Source organism: Neovison vison, chromosome 10 (assembly GCF_020171115.1).
Source record: "Neovison vison isolate M4711 chromosome 10, ASM_NN_V1, whole genome shotgun sequence".
Taxonomy (NCBI): domain Eukaryota; kingdom Metazoa; phylum Chordata; class Mammalia; order Carnivora; family Mustelidae; genus Neogale; species Neogale vison.
This window is the reverse complement of record NC_058100.1, coordinates 23079605-23088150: the sequence shown is the minus strand read 5'-3', so window position 1 is coordinate 23088150 and position 8546 is coordinate 23079605. Positions and strand designations below refer to the sequence as shown.

At 36.7% G+C, this 8546-nt stretch overlaps 1 pseudogene; it reads left to right on the top strand.

Annotated features, from left to right (window-relative positions):
• Positions 1–4843: 4843 nt before the first annotated feature.
• LOC122917953 lies at positions 4844–7105 on the top strand (annotated as a pseudogene).
• The last annotated feature ends 1441 nt before the right edge of the window (positions 7106–8546 follow it).

Genomic DNA, 8546 nt, shown 5'->3' with positions numbered 1-8546 from the left:
GTTATGTCACCCAGTTAGTGTGTGTTTCCATTTATGATTAGTGGTACTTATTTAGCAGTCTTCTCAGACAGACTCAGGGAGATACCTGTATTCAAATTCTAATATGTGTTAGGTGCATAATACATTTTTGTGTTGTTGATTCAACCTCCAAATTTCATAAAGTTTAAATTATAAAGTAGGTGCTCTAGCCATGTGGTCTGTAGCATATTTTTTAGCTTATTTTTTGACTCCTTTGTGTATTTCTTAATTGATCTTTTAGTAGCAAATTATTCCAAAATGAATAAACATACTTTTTATTTCTTTTTATCCTTATTATTCTTTAGCACAGTGCCTTATATTTCAGAGTTGCTTAAAATAATCTATTTGTGGAGTGAATACATTTATTTTCCACATGCTACCCCCTTCACCATACAAAATACAAACAGCCTTACCCTACATCCAGACAAGACTGACATATTCAACGTTCCTGAATATAAGATTGTTGCACTGAATTGTGAAAGTATATTATGAACACTTAAAATAAAGGAAATGCTTGTTCTTATTTCCAGTAGAAAGGAAAATAAGAACCTTTCATATAGTTAAAAAAAAAAAAAAGAACCCTAAAAAATGCAGAAATAAATTCAATCAGAAAGCATGGTGTGTGTGTATATATATATATATATATATACAAAATTATAAAAATGTATTTAAATATTGGGGGACTGGGTGGCTCAGTGGGTTAAAGCCTCTGCCTTTAGCTCAGGTCAAGATTCCAGGGTCCTGGGATGGAGCTCTGAATTGGGCCCTCTGCTCAGCAGGGAGCCTGCTTCCTCCTCTCTCTCTGCCTGCCTCTGCCTACTTGTGATCTCTGTCTGTCAAATAAATAAATAAAATCTTTTAAAAATTAATTTTTTCAAAATTTTAAAAAATTTTATAATTAAAAAAATTATAAAACAAAACTGAGTAAATGAAAAGATACATGTAGTTTTTTATATCAAGATGGTGTGATGGAAGTTGACATATGTTGTGGTCAATTATTAACAAAGCCATAATTCTTACATTGTTCCTTTCTTAGTTTTGTTTCCTAAAAAGGATAATTCTGGAGTATGCTATGATGTAAAGTAGTGCATCATGATAGTTGTCAGATAGTAGCTACACAACACAGCAGCCTTTTGGAGATGTGGGGGAAGTGAAGAGCTAGCACTGGGGGTGAATCAGTCTGCATGATCTTTAATACTTCTTTCAAAAAAAGGTAATACCATGATTTCATCAGGACAGTTGCAACCTAAACTAAGATTCTTTTTCTAAAAGTATATACCATTAAAAACTAAGTTTAAATTTCTTAAGACAAACAGAAAGAATGCAAGTATTTTTCAAAGAAATGTCTTGTATACCTTTCTTTCTTTCTTTTTTAACAGAACTAATAGCAGTCTGTCTTCAGGGAGTAAGTCCCAAGTATAATAGTGCCTAATCCCAGTATAACACTACTCATCTTTTAGCCATGACATATTTAGTTTTTAAACTTTTATATTTATAGACTAAAAACTACTTAATTTTTATTCTATCTCTCACTTTAAATTTTCGATCTAATGAATCTTGTTTAAGAAGAGACAAACTACAATCTATTTTCCACCTATTAAAAGAGTCAAAGGTCTAGGATATTGTTCCCAGGATAGTTTTGTTTTCAGCTTAGAATGAACAATACCAGTAAAAATATGATCAAAAATAAAGTTAAAACAATATCTTCTCCTTCAGATGGGGTAGTTTGCTTTTTTTTTTTTTTTTTTTTAAGCTCAGAAGTGGACAGTTCAGTCTGAGCAGATTGGTTTCTGAGAAAGCAGAGTGATCCCCGTGCACCCACACTTTCACTAAGCACCACTGTCCCTAGGTTCTAATGCAGCACTTAATCAGCTTCTTGAAAACCTGTTGAATCTCAAGCGTACTCAAAACGGTTCAAAAGAAGTCCCATGCATCCTCTTACACTATTTATGCAAAACACATTTTTAAAAGGAAGACTTTTTTTTAGTGCATGGAAGTCCCTCACTTCCAAAGGATCCTTGCTGTAATGAGGTAGAACTGGATGAGAAAGGGCTCCTTCCTTCCCCAACCCGACATCCATCCCAGGCAACACCACAAACATTGTTTTGCAAATATTTCTAAGTGTCCTTCCATGAGCATAGAATATAAAGTGTTTCCCCCACTTACTGCTAAACAAGCCCACTACAGCCTACTGCCGCTCCTATTTCTACTACTATTACCATCACAGCTACTATTGAGGCACTTAATATGTTTCTGACGACAATGAACAACACTGTTATTATCATTTTATGAGACTGACGCACTACCTACTGTGCTGAGGCACCTTGTTATTATCATTTTAAAAAGACTAATAAGCTGAGACAAAGAGGTTAAGTAGGACAAATAGAAAAATGACATAAAATTGGTATACAGGCTCTTTAAGTCAAGAGAGAATCAGAAAACATGATACAGAGATTTACCTTTTACTTAAGTTCTTCATTCAAGTTGTCTGTTATTCTTATAAATACCAGTGGAATACCAGCTTGTTTTCTGGTTTAGAATGAGCTTCTCTGATGTGTAGTTTGGTGAGTTGCCATCCTCATAGAGGCAGCAGTGCACCTGTGCTATGTCAAATGTTCTGTCTCATTTAAGTCAAGATGAGATTATTTTTTTTTTCTCCCCAGAAATTAAAGTTCTATAAAATAGTCTGGGTCAGTAAAGAGAAACTCCTATTAATTTTTTTAAAATTTTATTTATTTATTTGACGGACAGAGATCACAAGTAGGCAGAGAGGCAGGCAGAGAGAGGAGGAAGCAGGCTCCCTGCTGAGCAGAGACCGGATGTGGGGCTCAATCCCAGGACACTGGGATCAGAAAGCAGAGGCTTTAACCCACTGAGCCACCCAGGTGCCCCAGAAACGCCTATTAAATATTGCTTCAAAATAATTATATACTATATACTTCAATATTTATAAGTGTTGTGTTCTGGTTTAAAAAATAAAAAAAAGAAAGAAATGCATCTTCCTAGGACTTAGAAATCACTAAATACTGTTGTTATGCATGTCGCTTTAGTACAGAAGATATTTTTTCTTAATTAAAAACAGTGTCACTAAAAGTAAGACCAACAAAAACTTACAGACTGAAGGGACATTTACTGTATATTAAAAATGATAATGCAGTTTCAGCAAAAATATTTTTTTCTAGCTATTGATGAGTATATATAGATTCAAAACATATAAGTTCAGAAGTTAATTCATGTTTAGAAGTGTTTAAAGAAATCTAGTAGTAAAGTGGCTGAAGTTTTGAACAATTTGAAGTCATATAAAATTAAATTTAAATCACAGTTAAAACTGTATAAACTTTGATAAACAACTCTACATTGTTGTAAAATGGGCATGATACAACCCAGATCACAATGTCATTTTACTATTATGTGAACTAATTATGTAAAGCAAGACACAGTTTACTGTACACAGTAGATAATTAAGTTAATGTCAACTTAAAATTATCAGCTTTATTTCATTGTATGATAATTTTTAAAATTAAAATATTGGGCTGCCTGGGTGGCACAGTTGGTTGGTGTCCAAATGTTGGTTTTGGCTCAGGTCCTGATCTCTGGGTCGAGAGATCAAGTCCCTCATCAGGCTCCACACTCAGTGTAGTCAGCTTGAAGTTCTTTCTCCCTCTGCCCCTCTCACACGTGCTCACTCTTTCTTTTTAAAATAAACAAGTAAATATTGCTTTTAAAGATTTTATTTATTATTTGACAGAGAGGTAGAGAGAATGGAGTAGGAGAGAGCTGCAGAGGGAGAGGAAGAAGCAGGTTCTCCACTGAGCAGGGAGCCCGATGTGGGACTCAATCCCAGGACCCAGGGATCATGACCTGAGCCGAAGGCAGAGGCTAAACTGACTGAACCACCCCAGGCATCCCTAAACAAGTAAATATTAAAAAAAAAAAAAAAAAAAAAAAAATCAAAGAGTTTAGGCAAATTAGATTGACAAGTTATATTATCTATATCCATGAAAGTTTTTATAATATATTCAAAGAAGCCTAAAATAACTTAGGAGATCCAGAAACATTTTCTTTAAGATTCTCTCCAAAAGAGTGGTCTTGGTATGCTAGTTTCATCCATATGTTCAAGAGATACTCTATAGATACTCTCTTTCATGCACTGTGCTAGACTACTGATAAATATTGGTGAATAGAAGAAAATACAAGTAGCCTCTACCCTATAGTATCTGTTGGATTGTTTTGGAGCAATTGTCCAGTAAAATGAAAGACCACTTGTGAGTTATGTTGGCACTAAAAGTCTAGTTATAGAAAAACAGATAACAATGCCCTAAAGTAAAACAATAAAAAAAATGATTATTTTTAATAAGTTCTCACAAATTTCAGTTAGGAAGAAAGGGAAGGATACAAAATCTAACAATTAGTTTATTCATAATCAAATACATGGCAATATACATACAGAGAAGCTATTCTATTAAAAAGATGAGACATTACTGAGACAAAAGAATAGATATTGAGATAGACAAGAAGAGAGTCTTAGAATGGAGCCTTTTTTCACAAAGCATGGTGAAGCCTGGAGAATTACTATAATAAAATAACAGCTAATATTTTGTAATTGCTTACACCATGCCAGAAAATGACAAGCCAATATGTATGTTTCATATCCTGTGATCACTTCAAATAAAATTATTACCATCTTCTATATGAGAACACTGGATTTAGATAGTTTGGTAATTTGTCCAAAGTCACAGAACATGTCCCCTGAGCCAGAATGGGTTCAAGCACAAATCTTCAGGTCTCCAAAAACCAACCACTCATCCACTATATTCTGTGGACAATGACTGATAAATTTGGGACACCAAACATTCGATATCTTTTTAATGGAACCAACTTCACCGGTGCTTTCCTTTGTTTTGTCTGGATGGTAACTAGCTCAGAATATTTACTTTGTGAACATAATAAATTTAAGGAAAATTAGGGAATGAGAGAAAAAGCAATCATGTGAAGATGCAAGCCATGATACATTTGATTTCTGAATAATTTTATTATTATTATTTTTAAGATTTTATTTATTTATTTGACAGAGAGAGATCAAAAGTAGGCAGAGAGGCAGGCAGAGAGAGAGAGAGGAGGAAGCAGGCTCCCCGCTGAGCAGAGAGCCCGATGTGGGACTCGATCCCAGGACCCTGAGATCATGACCCGAGCCGAAGGCAGCGGCTTAACCCACTGAGCCACCCAGGCACCCTGAATAATTTTATTATTATAATTAAAAACCTTTATTAGAAAATTATCAAAAAGCTTATTTGACAATTAAATGACTATCATTTAACTATTGTTCATATTTCATGAATATCTATTATTGATATTAATCAGTGTCTAAAATTAAAGTAAAATATATAGGATTAAAATACCCTTATGATTTTTTTCATAGAATATTATTTGACATACAGAAAAATAAGGAAAATCACATAAAATAGCATATTTAATAGTTTCCTCTATATGACTGAAAATGTTATCAAGTATAACCTAATTTTCAGTTGGATTCCAACCTTAATTGGAATTGTCTTGTTCAACAAATAATTATGCACCAAACACAGAAAAATATGGTAATATGCTATGCCATGTGCAATAATTTTGCTTTCTTGAATTACTAGAAGGATTTATAAAGCTCTACAGAGTGTACATAAATGTGAAGGATATTATTCAGTAGGAGGAGAAAAGCACAGGCAATTATCAGGCAAGAGTGAGACATTCAAAAACAGCTTTCAAATTGTCACCTCATTGGCACAGAACACTCTTTATCTATGGACCATAAAGCACCAAGCTAGATATCAGTTACGCTGGTCTCAGAAGCTACAGTCTCATCTGAGAATGGGTATTTTGTATGCTATCTGGTTTTACTGTCCAAGCTTGGCTACATGATCTGACTCAATAACTCAAAAACTAAAACTAAAAGTTAACTCGCACAACTAAAAGATAACAGAAACTCTAAGACTGAAATTTATATTATATATGGATGTGTGTGTGTGTGTGTGTGTGTACTATAAACTGGATACAGGCTGGCCCATGATATGTTTCAAATCTTACCACAGAATTATTTTAGTCATTAAGCAGCACATGTAATCTTTTATTGGCCATGAATCAGCAGCACGGTTCAGGCATGTCTAGAGAAAAATTCAGGTTTTCAACAAAGCAGCTGAGAATAATCCTATGGATATATATGCCATTTAAAATTCTCAGCACGTGGATTTTAATCGAATGCAACGCAAAACCAGTTATCTAAAAAAGCTGTTTTGTAATATTTACACAAAAGTATTCATTGATCTGGAATTTAGGCTTAAATTTAAATTAACATATTTTAAATAATTATAAAGAAAGGAGAAATTGTAATAGCATTAAAGCAATTCTGAGAAGGTGGGACGGAGGAGACGGTCCATGAGTCTGCCATCACGTGTGTCCTGCTCTTGCTCAGGCAGCTTTCAGTCATGACTTCCCAGCAAAGCACACTTGGGAAAGCCCGCCCAGAACTAGCAGGCCATCTTTCAGGAGGGGAAGTTTTGTGACTACAGAGAGAAATATTCAGTCCTCTTTTTAACCAGCTGGACCTCACTTTTGTCTGCCCTCTGGAGATCATGCCCTCCCGTGAGCATGCCAAGGACTTTGGCAAGCCAGGCTGTGGACTACTGGGGATCTCTGTAGACTCCCGGATCACCCATCCAGCTTGGATCACCATTCCAAGGAAGGAAAGAGGTTTGGGCTCTCTGATGTACCAGAAACCTTTCCCAAGATTATGGCCTGCCGAAAGAAGATGAAGGCATTGTCTACAGGGATGTCTTTATCATCTATGGCAAGGGTGCCCTTCGCCAGATCACTGTCAGTGATTTGCCTATAGGGTGCTCTGTGGACGAAGCTCTGAGGCTGGTCCAGGCCTTCCGGTACACACATGAAGATGGGGGAGTCTGTTCTGCTGGCTGGAAGCCACTGACTGGAAGCCAGGTGACAACACAGTCAAGCCCAACATGGACAACAGCACAGAAGAGAATACTTCTCCAAACACAAGGAGGCTGGCAGACAGGTGGAAAGCTTGGGCTGTTGGTAACACCTACATCCCTACCTGGATACCTCACACTGACTCCAAGAAAGGTCCGACCCTCCCCTTTAAACTCCATAATCCACGGGCGCCTGGGTGGCTCAGTGGGTTAAAGCCTCTGCCTTCGGCTCAGGTCATGATCTCAGGGTCCTGGGATCGAGCCCCGCATCGGGCTCTCTGCTCAGCGGGGAGCCTGCTTCCTCCTATCTCTCTGCCTGCCTCTCTGTCTACTTGTGATCTCAGTCTGTCAAATAAATAAAATCTTTAAAAATAAAAAAATAAATAAAAAAACCCTCCATAATCCATAATCCACTCTAGAGGGCTAGGCCAAAGCCTTCTCATTCTCCCTGCTGGGAGCTGGTGAATGGTGACCCCCTTCCAGGAGCCCACCTAGCCAGGCATAGGCCCAGAAGTGGCCAATAAATTATGAGGACAGAAAAAACAAAAACAGAAGCAAACCAAACAAAAACAAATTTCTGAGAAGGGGAAGGCCTTATACTAGTACACTTTTAGAATGAGAAGGAAACAATTACACATTTATGTTTGATTAAAGACCTATATCCAGAATATATAAGGAATGCTTACATTTCTTACACATCACCAAAGATTTACAGTTGGCCAAAAGAGGGTGAAAAGTGCTCAAAATCATTAGTCATTAGAGAAGTGAAAATTGAAGCAATGTCATATTCTTACACACCACTGCAAAGGCTAACATTAAAACAGCCGATGCTAGGGAGCTTGTGCAATTGCTAAGAAAGTCAAAACGTAACCACTTAGGTTGGTGGTTTCTAATAAAGATGAACATAATATACTTGATTATCTCACGTCTGGGTATTTACCCAAGAGAAATGAGAATACATATCTGCACAAATCCTTAAATTCCACATAGCTTACTGTTCCTCTTGTAGATGTAGTCTTTGAAAGCATTCAAAAGTTGCTTTCTTAAAATCCTGAGAGGAAAAGTCAGGGTGCTTTTACTGTGTAACTTGAACACATGAAGGGATGTGTTTTTTATTTTTTGTTTTTTGGTTTTTTTGTTTGTTTTTTTAAAGATTTTATTTATTTATTTGACAGACAGAGATTACAAGTAGGCAGAGAGGCAGGCAGAGAGAGAGGGAGAAGCAGGCTCCCTGCCGAGCAGAGAGCCTGATGCGGGGCTCAATCCCAGGACCCTAAATCATGACCTGAGCCGAACGCGAGGCTTAACCCACTGAGCCACCCAGGCACCCCAAAGGGACGTTTGTCACACTTCGCACCTGGTTTATATTCTCCTGTGTTACACAGGCTACAAGATCCACTTTTTCAACCTGCCTTTAATTCACCTGGTTTCTCTAAGAGTTGTCCTGGTTTTGTTAATGTTTTTCTTGACTAAAAGTTCCAGGAGAAAAGAGGGGCAAGAATCTCAAGCTGCCTCTGAAAATCTTTATCAGACCATCATTACGTTTATTAT